At 32.9% G+C, this 15,287-nt stretch overlaps 2 protein-coding genes across 6 annotated transcripts in view; one reads left to right on the top strand and one right to left on the bottom strand.

The window, feature by feature from the left end:
* LOC118199723 (zinc transporter ZIP12-like) overlaps window positions 1-4,847 on the bottom strand; it is a 193,648-nt gene extending 188,801 nt beyond the window's left edge. The window contains exon 1 of one of the 2 annotated variants that reach the window (XM_085809543.1): window positions 4,692-4,847. The gene's annotated coding sequence lies outside the window, so the exon portion shown is untranslated. The remainder of the gene's footprint in view (window positions 1-4,691) is intronic. The other variant, XM_085809546.1, reaches the window with a different exon arrangement.
* The window catches only part of Naglu (N-acetyl-alpha-glucosaminidase), a 181,289-nt gene that overhangs the window by 77,552 nt on the left and 88,450 nt on the right, over window positions 1-15,287 (top strand). The window lies entirely within an intron of this gene.

Raw genomic sequence — 15,287 nt, 5'->3', positions numbered from 1 at the left:
ATCATTAATAGCTAAGAATGCATCGGCAATGTATGTATGTAAAATAATAAATCGAAATGTTATATATAAAAATGAATTTCTCCTAAACGGAAAAAATCTCAATTTTGTATTGAGGCAAATATCCAAGCAGACTTTGGAGTCTAAGCGGTATTCTTATAGACAAATGTTTTGAACTTCTATTGTTGATGAAAGGCCGTTCTCTTCAAACTTTTCCATGATACGGCTGAATAGTTTTCCAATCCAATTCTCGATATCTCCCGATACACCTGAATTGTTTCAAATTAAATATAAAATTTTGTTATGGCTTAATGCACCACTTGCGAGCTGTGATTTGAATTTGTTTATATAACTAAATATTTATAAAACTGTTTTTCAGAACCAGCTTAAAAAGAAAAATTCTCTTGTGAATTATAAAAAACGTTGCAGCGATCTATCAATATTTTGACGACCAAAGTTTCGAATTTTACTCAATGTGGACTGAACAAGATTTTATTATGCCCATTTCAGAGAGAGAGAAATAACTATGCGATAATTAATGAGAATACAGACACTCATCTGATTCTATATTTCAATTAAAAGTAAATTTTGATTAAGATATTACATTTTTCACTGGGTTATCTCCCTGTGGGAATGATTGGATGGATGTTTAATTGCAGAGCACACAAAGGCTATCAAAGTAACAGAAAAGACGTCTTCTAAGGAAATTAATTCGTATTAAGTTACATATGCGGAAAACTACGAAAACGACCTGCAATCTGCCTACTCACCTGAAAATGAGCCTGAAATGAGCTATCAGTTTGCAGCGTTTCTTCCATTCGGCCATTTTTAAGCCAGGAATGAAAAACGCGGTGTAATTAAAACCACACTCGATGCGTATTTGGGAGGATCGGAGTTCGATTCTCGGCGAGAGCTTTGCGATTTCCTTCAGTTTACTGGCATCGAAAATAAAACCTAATTTCTCTACAGTGGAAACTAGTCCATATTTGCGTTATATGAGGAATCATGCAACCAGCTTATTTAACCTCTAGGAATATAATTCAGCGCCAAATAGTAATGTTTTGTCTCTCGCCCACTGTAAGCATTTATATGATATTATTACTGTAATGAACATTAACGAATTTCTTAAGTAGAAGTTGGTTTGATTTGGTTTATTGAGATTAAGGTAAAGCTTAAGAAGCAACTTCTTAAAAGTATCAAAGTCTAGCTGCTTAAAGGCAGGGATGCCTCCGTGGAGGACTTTCCAATGGAAACTGGACATATATATGTCACACATAGTGAAAATCCTGAAAACACCCTTATCACCAGCCCGTTCGCCTGGATTTGAACATTGGTCAGAATTACCAAAGTCCAGCGACTTTATCATTCTGCCACTGTTGGGCTGTTAAGCAGAAGAGGCTGTTGAGCATTTAATACCTCATCATTTAAAATTTATCCTACTAGATGCCGGCAGTTAGGTGGTGGAAGTTTCTGAAATCGCCTTAAAATATTATTTGGGCCCATCTAGTTGGACAGTGGTTCTTTAGCTGTGAAGGCAATTTATTTTTCTAAATTTGAAGTAGTTATTTACTCTTGAGATTTTGGTTTTTTCTATAATTAAGTGGTAACTATTTATTTTGAAATAATAATTTAATTTGATATAGCACAGCTTTGGGTTCATAAAAATGTATTGCTTTTTGTTTGAAATCTAACATTTCACAACAGATTCATCCGTCTGTTATAAAATATGAATCCTTTTTATACTTCGGAACAAATAAAAAGGAATATAAAGTCACATTACCCAGATTAAATTTTTTTTTAGATAACGTAATATTACTTGTATGAAAATTTCTAAGCTCGAAGGCTATACTGCAGCTCGAAGGCGCTAGAAACATCGTGCAGTAAACGTCATTCTACTGCCCCATTTCACAGATCTCCTCTCCATTTTTGATGATGTTAAAAAACCCTTCCAGAGGAGCTTGGAAAAGGTATTATAGCAAGTTAAAATACCTTAGGGCAAGATCCTCAGAAAGGATTTTAATCCTCAAAATCTTGCTCTCTTCTGCACCTCAAGATGCTTCAAAAAGCATCTAAATCCATGTCTTAAATGTTTAACGTAACATAACCAAATTACAGAAAATTCATGTCTGAGAGCTATTTTGTGCATAAACAAAGATGCAACGATAGAAAGCCAGTGGAATGGGACAATTAATTAACTCCTTGCTATTATATTCGCAACGTAGGACTGCAGGCTCTCCTTGATTAGTAACATGAAGAAGCCGAGGGGGAAGCCTCATCTGATGAGAAAAGAGAGAGCGCAGGATTGCTGACAAGGGTTATTGATTACTCCGATTTTTAAGAACGCTTCTGAGAAACTGGAAATTGGACCAATTCGAAATTTCTTAAATCGAAACTTTATTTGATAAAAATGGGAAGGGGTTACAGCCAAACAGTGGCATATCACTAAACTGAGACGAAAAGAGTGGCTAATCTCTCCAACAAAACAATACCACATTCTTAAGAGGAAGATAGCTGTAGACAACTTCTTGAGACATAAACTTCTTAAAAAGTATCAAAGGCAAATTGCCCTAGAAAGTAAAAGACAGATGCGTTGTCCAACTCTAACGGCTAACTGGGAAGATTGACTAAATAGAGCTCAAAAACTGTGAGACTGTGTACACACATATTGTATGAAACATTTTATAGCAAGTAAATTAGCATTATAATTTTAATTAATTAGTAAATATGTAGTATTTCCAACCTTAGTAATATTTTCGATAATCTCTGTATTTTTAATACGTTTCGTGATTTTCACCGGGCTTGCGAATGAATTAAATTTAGTAAAAGAAGAGAAACAGCGTCCCCCCATCACGAATGACTCACATAACGAAATCCATAGCTGAACTCATTATTTTCGTTATGCGAGGACCACAAGTTTCAAGAAACTGCAGTTTTGTAGTGCAGTAAGGCTATACCTGTACCACCAATAGGGAACTTGTGGTGTTCCGCCCACTTCTACCACTGTTGCTATAAATGACAAAACGTTTCATGGAGCTCCTCAAAGAAGAAATGAACAGTAATACTAAACTATAATTAAATTAGTAAAATCTAGTATTAACTGAGACATCTCGGATTACCATCTTAATGTTCAGAACATGAACTATGGTGCATCGATTAGACACCATTGGAATAGTGTAAGAATATGAATTCCAGAAAAGTGAGGCAGAAAAATATAAATAAGGACTATTCCCATGCAGATTCTGAAATGGAGTACGAAATATGGATGAAAGCTACAAAGGCATTTAAAAGTGCTACACATTCATTGGTGAAAGAGTCATTGGTAAAATATCATCTTTACATGTGATCATTACGCAAGGAAATTCTTTTTTTTTTTTTTTTCAACACACATTCTCCCAAATGATAGCGTAAATGATCTAAATTATGAAATCTAAATCCCAACTTTAGAAGCACAATATATGACTAGCTAACTTTCATATATAATTGAGAAGAACAAACTGTCGCCTTTGGCGAAACTCTAACAAAATGGCAAACGTTATTCAATAACATTTCAGCATATTGTTACACCATGGTGGAATTCATTTGCAAAGTACGTTGTAAGACTTAAATTTGTTGCATATTTATATTTGAGTTCATAATCCATAAATGAATAAAATATAGTCTAGAAAATGCTCTAAAATTTTTTCACTTTTAATAATGTTCTTTGTATAGTATTTCATTTCCCCAAAACCGTCTCCCTGTTTTTCTATAAATGTTCTCCCATTTCATGAAACTTGCCTTTTAAAAACTTGGCACACATGTCAGATTTCATTTTCGGTTCATTTTGGCTTTCACAGAATAAATTGATTTCTTGCAATTCTTTTCGCCTTATTATTTATTATCTTTTCACCTTATTATTTATTATATTTTCGCCTAATTATTTATTATATTTTCGCCTTATTATTATTCGCCTATTGTTTTCAAGTTCCTTTACTTTTTATTTATACTGTCAGGTTTCAACAGAAGGTAGACGGTCTCATAGCTCAATTAAGTAGAGTCGAATTGGACACAAAATTAAACCCACCAAAAATCTACAGTTAATTTCGCCAACGATTAAAAAATATGTTATACCAATTATTTTCTTATTTCACGCATTCATGGATGACATGAATCCAAAACTGATAAATTGAGTTAAAACTTATTAAACTAAGACACCTTTCACGAATGTACTATATTTGCTCATTTCAAAGAAAATTCCTTCATTTTCTAATGCCAGTGCTCGTAAGAAGTGGACATGCTATGCTCGTAAGCAACAGCTGTCGTACTTAGAAAAAAATCATTCTTTTAAACATCATGTTAGCTTCCCAATCTGGAGGAACGCATTTTTCGATCTGGATAAAATCTCAAGATAAGCACATAAGTATGTGAAAATTAATTCCCACGGAAGTCAACAAAGAAGTCAAATAATTCGGACGTGAGACGAAATTCTTGATTCTGTCGTTTTATCTCAAAAATCCTCCAGACAAGACCACTTTCTTTGACATTTTAATTTCACGGCAAAATTTCAAAGAAAATATGAAAATATGCCAGGAAGCGTGCTAGCACGCATGTAAGAGACATGCTTTTAATGCAAATACTCATATATGTAAAATAAATTAGCTTCTGGAGTAGAGGTGAAGGTTAAGCAAGAAATATTGCATAAAAGAAATCCTACTTACCCTTGTTCTTTTTGGGTACCGTTGAAACCTGAATACCATCTCATCTTTTGCAAGTAATCAGTCCTTTCATAAAAGTGACCATGCAGTGTACTGAACACGAATCCCTAAATTTGCTCTTTGCTGCAGGCCTCCGTTATAAATGAAAATGGTTAAGCTGATGCTGATAACCTGGGGCCTTTCATAAGAGTTCTGTATCTTTATATATTTCTGTATCTTGTCCTCGATATGGATGTGAATTTCACAATTGATCCTTTTGATAATCTTTGACATTGCAAAAGACCTTTATTCGCTTTCGACAATATTTATCTTATGGTGGCAGCAAACATTAGAGATCCGTGAGAAAAAGGAGACCCCATTTTTTTTACGAAACAAAAGCGTTAAAGACATTAGATGTAGCTCAGATTAAAGCTTTTTGGGAAAAAAAAAGATACTTCTGAAAACAAGAAATTAAAAGAAATCTTGCTGAATATACTGTTTTTCCTAAAAGCCTTTTAAGTGCCTTAAACACATGTTACGTATTAAAAATATTGAGAGAAAAATCACAAATTGTTTTATATGTTTTTAACTAAATTGGAAATTTAAGGTCTGAGTGTTATTTGCCGGTTGCGTAGCTTCATTTCTTTTACGTTCGTTTTCAAGTGTGTAAATATTTTTGTTCTTTTTATAAAACTGAATTTTTAGCTGGAAGGCTTACTTCATATGAAAGGCTATATCAAACCTGAAGCTGCATTGTCATTTACTAATTAATATTCATTTCCATGCATTTCAAATAAGTCTTTAGTTAGCTAAATTTTCTTCTGTCAAAACTCTTTGCACTACTACTACTTATATAGTTCTTTTATCTTATTTTTCGACAAGTAATCACTCTTTTCATATATAGCTATATTTTCAAGTTGATTATTATATTACTTGTTGACATATGAAGCACTTTCTGACCACAAACTAATCTAAAGTTAAATCCAGAAATTCCGTTATTATCAATTTAGAAACGAAATAGACCCTTAAATCAAAATACCTTATTTACTCGCATACTTCTCCCTCTCGTGTACTTTTTTTCGTTAGATTTTCAGCATGTGGTGTAGAAAATTCTGATTTATAATAACAGTGTAAAATGTATGCAAAAATAGAAAAATATTTTGCGTTAGTGAAAGGAAGCTTATTGAAATGCTGGTCTTTCAAAGTACATAATATAATAACATTAGCGTGTCTCGATATGTGCTTTTTAATGTGCTATATTTGTCATTAAAGTCATCTCTTTAGCAATAGTATACGCCGCATACTTTCACCCCTCGACGCTTACAAATGGTAAAATTAATATAAAAAATCTGATGTGTACACCACATGACTTCCTTGTACGGAATATTAAATTATACGCATTTTTTCTTGCATATTATTTAAACTTATTAGATTGAATTAAACCTACTTCGCCGACAGCGCATAAACTACAATTGAATAAATGCATTCTTTAAAATCCACTTTGTTTACCATAGCGACACTCTGGCGCTAGGTTTATTTAACAGTATTATATTTCGTTCATATTATAACTCAGAATGCACAAAATGTATATCATTTAAATAATTATCTAATCGTTGCCACATGTTCTATTCAAATACTATATTAAATATAGAACTAGATATAAAAGAAATTAAGCAAACAAAACAAAACAGAAACAGTTTTTCACAGACGATTGAGTATTTCTCATTTAATTAATTCAGTTCTCACTTCGCGAGAAGGCAAAAATACATAAAAACTCAAAATATCTCTATTAAAAATTACGAAGTAAATCTCAAACGCTTATTTCCTCAAAAAAATTCCAGAAAGAATTAAGCATGATTTAATTGGCAGTAATAAATGAATGCATTATCTTTGTTGTTGCGAAGCTAAGTTTCTCTAGATTGGCAACAAATCCACTAGTCTTCTGTTTCAAATGTAAACATCAATGGCCGCCATTAAAAAAGGCTTAGCGGCAATTAAACAACTTTAAAATTGCTGATAATTCTAAAAATATTGCATACAGATTTACTAAAGGCATAAAATCCTTAACTGGAAGATAAAAACAACATAATTCAATCATTTTTAAAGCCAAAAATGTACAATTTACAAACATATAAGAGTAAAGAAACTGAGATCACTGAGCCGGGTAATAGAGTGGATATATATATAAATATATTTATATACGTTTGGTGCTGCCGATTGCAACCAAAATACGAGGTGCACATCTACATGTTATAGCAGTCCTATATACAAAATTTCAACGTTCTGAGGCTACTCGTTTTTGAGTTATGCGAGATACGTACGTACGCACGTACGTACATACGTTCGTACAGACGCCACGAAAAATTCTCTTCAGAATTCATTTTAAAGCAGTTTTTAGTTTTTTTGGAGGAAAACAGTCTTTTATTCTGTCCTTACGTATAGATATCACGCAAAACCATCGTTAAATTGCATTCGAAAGCGGTCAAAGCGGATATTTTCGTTGAAATATGCTGCCTGAAGCTTTTCGCGATTACAATACTTCCTTTTTACTTCGTACAAGGAAGTAAAAAGAAAGGCAATTGTGCAAGTGAATTCGGCATATGTTGGAACTCGAATATTCGTTCAGGTTATCATTGCTTCCGTAATATAAATCTGCTCAGTAACAATAAACTGCTGTAGGTGTTAGAGTTCGGAATTTGAATCCTGTGCTTTTTTACAGTATTAATCTGCATTCCATAGTAAATAAAGATGAATGTTTTTTTATAGGTAATAAAAATAAAATATATTACCTATTGTATTACTCGCTGTTCCATGTTTTCTGAACATATTGCTGGTTTCTACTGCTTAATAGTGACTTTATACTTCTCGATGTTTTCTTGCCGAGTGCGGATTTGTGAAACGTAATTTTGAACATACGTGTAATCTTAATTGTTTCCATTAAATTTGCTCAACGGTGGAATTCCATTCGCATGTTGTTCAACGTTCATTCATCAACACTGAATGTTTGCTGGCATCAGAACTGGCCAGAAGTTGTCAACAGTTTTAAAGGATTTCCATCGACTGAAAATGAAGCCAAAGAAATCGCACACGTTATTAAAGCAATTGGCGACGAACATTTTTCAAATGTGGAGCAAGGAGAAATCAAAGAATTAATCTAAAATGAAGATCGAGAATTAACGAAGAAGAATTACATGATCTTAAAACCAGCCGATAGTGACAGAAGGGATAGAGAAGACAATATCTGCCTTTAACTTACAAGACTTTGATTATTGTTAAAAAAAGTCACAGAAATTATCTATTTATTCACTGGAGATAGATTCAAATGAAAACGGAAGACACAATATATATGACATTTGAAAGCTTTGCGCTTCTTACCGGGATACTTTTAAAAAGTTACGTCAGTCACTGTCTCAAAGCAAAAATCACCACCTCGAAAAAACATTCATGTACCTACTGACTAAGCAGTAATAAAAATCTTTTCAATTAACGTTTTTTCCATTCGTCACTTTTAATTGTAACAATATTTAGGTTTGTTTAAACTATACTTACTTTCTCAATATGAACTATGCTTGAGACATTTTTTTTCATAAAAAGTTAGCGTTACAGAATGCGATTTTACCTAACGCACGATGTATTAAAGATTTTACCTAACGCACGATGTATTAAAGATTTTACCTAACGCACGATGTATTAATGACGAAACCCCAGTGTTTGGCAAGATTTTATTGTATAAGTGTCCCTCTCCCCTTTCTTTAGTTCTTTTAACACTGACAACAATTTTTTAAAATTGTTCAGTTATATTAATTTTCATGAAATTAATATTTATTAGTGTTTTCTAACAATGAATTATTACCAGTGTTATTTTTGTTCATACCGCTTAAGAAATTTTGACCCAAGCTGTTAAAAATGATAGTATTTTTCTTCCTTTTTTTAATTTACTTTTTCATTTTTGAGCATTTTTTTCTTGAATCGAAAGCTTTAGCCAAATCTAAACTTCGAAAATACTTCGAAAGCTGTTTCTAAAGAAAAGTTAAAATAAAACGATTTATTCATTTAACATAATCGTCATCTTTATTTATTTTAAAGACAATGAAATCTAACGAAAACATCACTAGCATTATCTCTGATTATTTGAAAAAACTAAGGTCCTTTCTTGCTTTTAGACATTCCTTAACTGTTAGATTCAATAATAAATCGAAGCCAAAAAAGCAAATCTGCAAATTTTGTTCGATATTATTCACAACAAAACGCTCATTTTTCATTTAAGGATAACTTAATATGTAATTCATCCCTTTTAACGCATCATTTGATTCATTCCTTTTAACGCATCATTTGATTCAAATGCTAACATTCTACGTTCTTTTTTTGTTCTTTTTTATGTATGGCTTAGAAAATCCTTTGCCTCCCAGCTTGATCTCCTTAAGTTACACAAGTACTTTATTTTGCGAATCTACATTTAAACGCATATATAAGATATCGCAAACATTGTGTGGGAAGAGAAAGTTACTCGTATTTTATTAATTGTGGTAACTTCGCTTCTAAAGAAACTTTATTACGAGTATTTCATACGTAATCATCCGAAAGAACCTTAGAGAAGAGCTTAATTTCCATTGAATGGTACAGCTTTTCGTTTTAGCTTTATCCAACATTAATCACCGATTTCACCACCCAGATTGTGAAAACATTTATCATTGAGTAGGGACGATTATAATGAATTCAGTAGTTTGGAATATATACACCAGATAATTCATTCTAGTTCTAATTATATGACATAATTCATACATACTATTAGGACTTTACATTTATTCTACAAGTAGCCAACTTTCTAAAGTTTATAGAATACTCAGTTTTAATTAAACATTGATTAAAAAAACTAAACTCAGTGGCGTAACAGCCCTAATGGACCAAGGTCTGCAATGGCCGAAAATCTGCTTTCTTGACCGTGGGCCCCGGGGTGCGTAAGCATATGCCCTGAACAAGTGGTCAGCTTGTCGCAGGACCCCCCAGTGTTTAGTCCCCAAGCGAGCTTGGTACTCATTTTATCGACCCAAGTGATGGAAAGCAAGGGATGAAAGGTTGAGTCGACCTTGCCCATCCCGGGAATCGAGCCCCGGATCTGTGGTGCTGCTGCGCGATGCGCCACCGGGCTTCAAGCATTGATAAAAAGTAACCTTAATTTTTAGATTAGGTCCATTTGAAAAACTTGAAATATCCAACTTTCATTCGGGCATTTAAAAGAATCCTCCTACGTAGAATTTCGGATGAGATTCCAACAGTTAAAATCTAGCTTTAAGTCTTCTTGTGTATAACTCAAATTCTACTTGAAAGAGTATCGTTTACGTTAAACAAATTTACTTTTAATAATAATTATGTAGACTATTTTAGATATATAGTGATGGCTCAAGAAAGTTATCGCACGGGACATCAAATATTACAATTAAATAGAAACTGTAAAATATAGTCACCGTTCAAACTTTTAAGAAAAGCATTAAAAATTAAACTTACATAAACTAAGAAACGAATTGCGAATAATTAAATAGGAAAGCAATAATCCATTAACTTTAAATTATATCTAAAATAAAATTTCTAAATGCTTCACTAAATTAGTCAAAGTTTAATGTTAAAAATCGGCTCTTCGTTTTTGCTACGGATACATTATTAAAACTTTTTAATAGCAGAGAAGAAATAAAGAGTTATTTTCCTGACCAACATTTTCGTAAGGTTGTCAAAAATTATTAGCATAGCGAAACGAAATGATTACATGCTGAATATGTTGGGTAATGTAATCGTTATGTATGTTAACTCTATCCCCCTGGAAAAGTAATCTGAAAGTTTGTCCTCAAAAGTTTTATAAGTACTCTTTTCACTCCATCGTCTTGTAGAGCTTTACTGTGTCTAAAAGCTTGTCTAGTTCTGCAGAGCCTACTAGATAGCAGAGCGAGTTATCGCTTTAGTCGGAAACAAATAACCATGTCGTAAGTTAAAATTGACTTTTTATTTAACTTAAATGAACAGAGGGTATTTTACTTGTGCTATAGGCGAACGACCGCTACTTGCGGGTACTTAACATGATATAAGATTAAGTAATTTCAATGTAGGTAACGTAGTCTGAGACTACACACAAAATAGACTACTTAAGCTGGCTCAAGATAATTAATGGCCCGTATTTTAACCGCCGGCTAGCAAAATGCCGGAATAACTTTGGCAGAGTTGGCAATAGTACGTAACTGCAAGCTGAGGCTGCGGCAAAACTCTAAAACATTAAAACCCTCAGCTTAAGTACACAAATAATTTACATTCTGGTGGGGACTGAGGAAAGAATAAGTTTAAATCATTATAACTGATTAATTAACCTAAAATACTACAATCTTTCCACGAAGGTCAAATTTTAGTTCGGAGAATAGATGATAATTATTTGAAGCTAAATGCGGGTTGTAATGGGGGTGGTCAACCTCCTAAAGCCAACACTGCTCTTTTCGAGTTGCACTGATACGTTGCTGTTTCAACTACCCATCTTGCAGAGACTTTGTTCATGTGAAGATGTGCAAGCAAAATGCTCAAAATAGTTGTTTCAAATCAACTTGCTGTTATCCCCTGTTTATTTCCTCCTTTAACTCCTCCTTCGTTTTCCTCATAGAGATGAGCAATACTTTCCGGCCTCCAATGGTCGACCTTCTCCAGAATTATCTTCTATGGGTTCTTATCCCATGCGATATTGTTTTACTCATTCTTTCCTTCACTTTCCTCTTGAAACAATTCTATTACTTCCCCACTTTTCTTCTACAGACGAGCAATATTTTCCGATGTCATTGCCTCCAATGGTCGACCTTCAAGAGAATCATCATTCTGTGAGTTGTTGGCCCATGCAATATTGTTTTACTCATTCTTTCCTCCACTTTCCTCTTGGAGTAGTACCATCACTCCTCTACTTTCCTCCTATAGAGGAGCAATATTTTCCGATGTCATTGTCTCCAAGGGTCGACCTTCACGAGAATCATCTTCTGTGGATTCTGGAAACATGCAAAATTCTTTATCCTATTACTTCATTGCAAAATGTGGAGGATGTCTGAGCTTCTCGAACGGTGCATCGCTGATGGAAAAGAGCCTACCAATAGGATTGTTATACTCAGTATCATGCTTATTATGATATGTTTGTAATATTTGTCCTATATTGATCTAGTTTGCACATTTGCACTGCGCATATACCATTGCGCCGTTGTGCATTGCTATTGTACTGGTATGTTTATTCCATTCACTGATTTTTACTGCTCAGTAAAATCAAAATGTTTGAGAAGCACTGCATTGACAATTTCATTCATCTCTAACACCAGTATTAGCTTTATATGCTAGTCTGACATATTCGTCTATAAAGGGAAATCAGAAATAATTAAAACGAAAGATATATGCAATATTATACTAGAACTGCAAATATGCAGACTAATTAGGACCATAGCTAGTCGAATATTCGATATTCGAAGTTAGGCTAAATTTACCTAAGTGTGAGAATTTTTTTTTTAATTTATCGTAATATATCTCAGAAATGGTAATATAGTTTTAAAAAACACATTTATGATTTCGTAAAATAAGTTAAAAAATTTATTTCTTTCCACAAAATTAAACAAGGAAGTTATTTTTTTTTTTGTCTAAATACAAAATTCTTTTATTTCTATGTCAACAAATAAAATAAGTAAATTAATTTTTATTTGCCTGCACTAATAAAAATAAACATATAATCTTCTGTTTTTACTTTTACAGTTTCAAAATAGATAATGAAGTAATTTTTTATTCATGTAAAATAAAAAGCACAGCTTAATTAGCTTCAGCTACATCTAAGCTAAGACATTACGTTTCTGTTGATGTCAAATAATAAAATTAATACTGTGATACATATCAAAAAATACTATTAAGGAGTTTACCGTTTTAATGGAAAATTTCAGAAAAGGCGCCTTATCATTTGTAGCTGAGTGTTTTAACTACAGGGTAACTTGAATATTGAGCATACAGTACTATATAACAGCTGTACTGTAATTCATTATTTTTTTTACTACGATAGATGCCGCTCAGTGTGAGCGCGGTTAATGTAATGATTCGGATATTGTTATTAGTTTGTCGAAGTCCCGCCAGTTTGTATACAAAAACACAGAAATACACTTAGTGTTGTCAATAAACCTGTTAATGTGAAAAAATTATTGTAGAAAACATTTCTTCAACTAGAATAAAGTCGTCAAGTAAAAGATAACTTCGCCAAATGAGATTAAAATCATACTTCCTCCATGGTTAACACAAGTGACAAAAAACTACCGCCAAGTGAAGTATTAAGTCGTCAAATGTCTTGGTTTCGATTTCAGTCAACTATTCAAAAGTAGGCAAAAGCGCAACCTCGGTTTCATGGGGATTTCGAATAACACTGTTGATTTTAAGAGCGATCTGATACAAGTCTCTCTTGTTCAGCATCAGCAGAAAAAAAAATTATATTACTCCCAAAGGGCTCCCCCTTTTTTTTAACGTTTTGTGTGTTACCTTTATTTATTAAATATCATGTTCTTCGCACCATAAAATTCAATTTAACAGCAATATCGCAAAATAATTTAAAAAGAGCCTATCTTTAGATTTTCCGATATACAGTCTCGCGCGCTGGAAATAATTTTTTTTCCCGTACAGTGTTGCCATTGCTCGCTTTAAAATTTCTGAGTTTCTTAATCAAAAACTCATAAAATGCTTTATGAAATATGAAATAGATAATAAAACAAATTCCAAATTTGGGCTTGCAAATGTCCATATTTGAGTTGAAACGTACGTTATTCAAAATTTGATGGCTCTAGGTACCGTTGTTTTATTACAATGCGAGAACCATACATATATTCATGCAGATTCTTTATTATTTAATTTCTTTATAAATATAATACAGGGTGATAATATTTGGTGGCAACAATTTGAAACGCGATTCAGACTTTTAAAGTTTCGATGGAAAATACCAAAACGAAATTAGTAGCCCTTCTGGGCTAACGTCATTTGGACTAAAAAAATTATAGAAGTTTTCTCTTTGTTCTTGAAAACACAGGTCCTCTGAAAACATTCTACGACAAATTAATACTGCTTTCTTACTTAATCTAAAATTTTACTTTGGCATGTTCTCTTCCGATGAAGTATGCCATCCGAATATTAAGATAGGTGGTAAAGCATCGGTCAAATAAATTAAAATAATGTGATGTTTTTATATTAAATTAATTAAATTTCTTCGCTGTTTTGAAGGACATTTTTTTTCATCGTTTAATGCTGCCATTCGATTTAATATAATCAAGACAGCTGTGGACAAATGTGATCACAATTAAACGGCGCCCTCTACTGTATACAAGTCCAGCAAGATGGAGTTTATGCAGGGTTTCGTCCCCATCCGTGAAACAGTAAAATCGCAGAAAGCTGGTAGTTCGATCTGGAATCGAATTTGCCTTAATCAATAAACCTAGCATAACCATCGGTTCCTAACGCCTGACTGCATCAGGTTTTGATGACTTTTTCCCAAAGTTAGTAGACAGTATAGTAAACGCTTTTTCATGTGTAATGTGAATACCGAGCATTTTCGTTTAGAAAGTCTTCCAAGAAAGCATCTTGCTTACAAAAGTCAAACCTAACGGGCTTTTCCATAATCAATTAATTATGTGATTTTATGATATTTATATCACAAAAAGAAAATTAAAAGAATGTAAATAAATTAAATTCGCTTTTAATTTTACTTAGACCAAAAGAGAAAATTAAATGTCCCGGATAGTTAGAATTCTGGTTATTTGCAGTCCGGATAACTGATATTCTACTGTAATACTTGCTTAGAATTATATCATAAGGCTAATGTAACTGCAGGTAGTTTTAAATCTAATTACTTCCATTCATAAAACAGGCGTATCTCTATTTTTCTCATTTAGAAAGTCCTCCATGAAGTCATCTCTCCCCTTAGGCAGATACTCATCGCCTGCTTTGCCACCATTGAATAAACCGACCAAACTATCTTTTTAGATAATCCGCGACCTGATTCTACGTATTTGCAACCATAATTATGTATATAATGTAAGCAGAGTCGGGGTAAGGGTGAGGCAAGTGCCTCGCTTGCCTAAGGTGAATTGCTAGAAAGGACTCCAAATTAGCTACAAAACGTTAGAAGGTTATTAAAACATTCGACTTGAATACATTAGAACGTTAGAAGCACCGTTTTAACATATCATATTTCAAGCAAAATACTTTATTAACGCTTCTTACGATAATTTAAAAGTATTATGTTCTCGATACTACGTTCATTGCCATAGCTATGTAGCCCGAATGTCCTATTTACTTTAGTATTTTTTCATAGTCCTCTCCTCGATAAGGATAGATTCTCTTCTTTTATTTGACACAGTATAGTGTCAACGTAATAACCAATTCTTTAAGCGTAGTTTAACTTGTTTACTTTTTTCACCTCAGTACAAGTTGATTTCTATAGTACACATTTTTTTCTTATCGTGATTTCCGAAAATTCAGGACAAGATATCAAGAAAATTTTTATATTGTAAACAATCCAGTAGAAGTTTCAGAGAAGAATTTAAAGAATTTAATTTGCTCTCAAAACTTCTCGGTTTTTATAGAAGTGAT

The sequence above is a fragment of the Stegodyphus dumicola genome, chromosome X2 (assembly GCF_044657685.1).
Source record: "Stegodyphus dumicola isolate Sdum_Otavi_A_Nest chromosome X2, ASM4465768v1".
Lineage (NCBI taxonomy): Eukaryota > Metazoa > Arthropoda > Arachnida > Araneae > Eresidae > Stegodyphus > Stegodyphus dumicola.
This window is presented reverse-complemented; position numbering and strand designations above follow the sequence as displayed.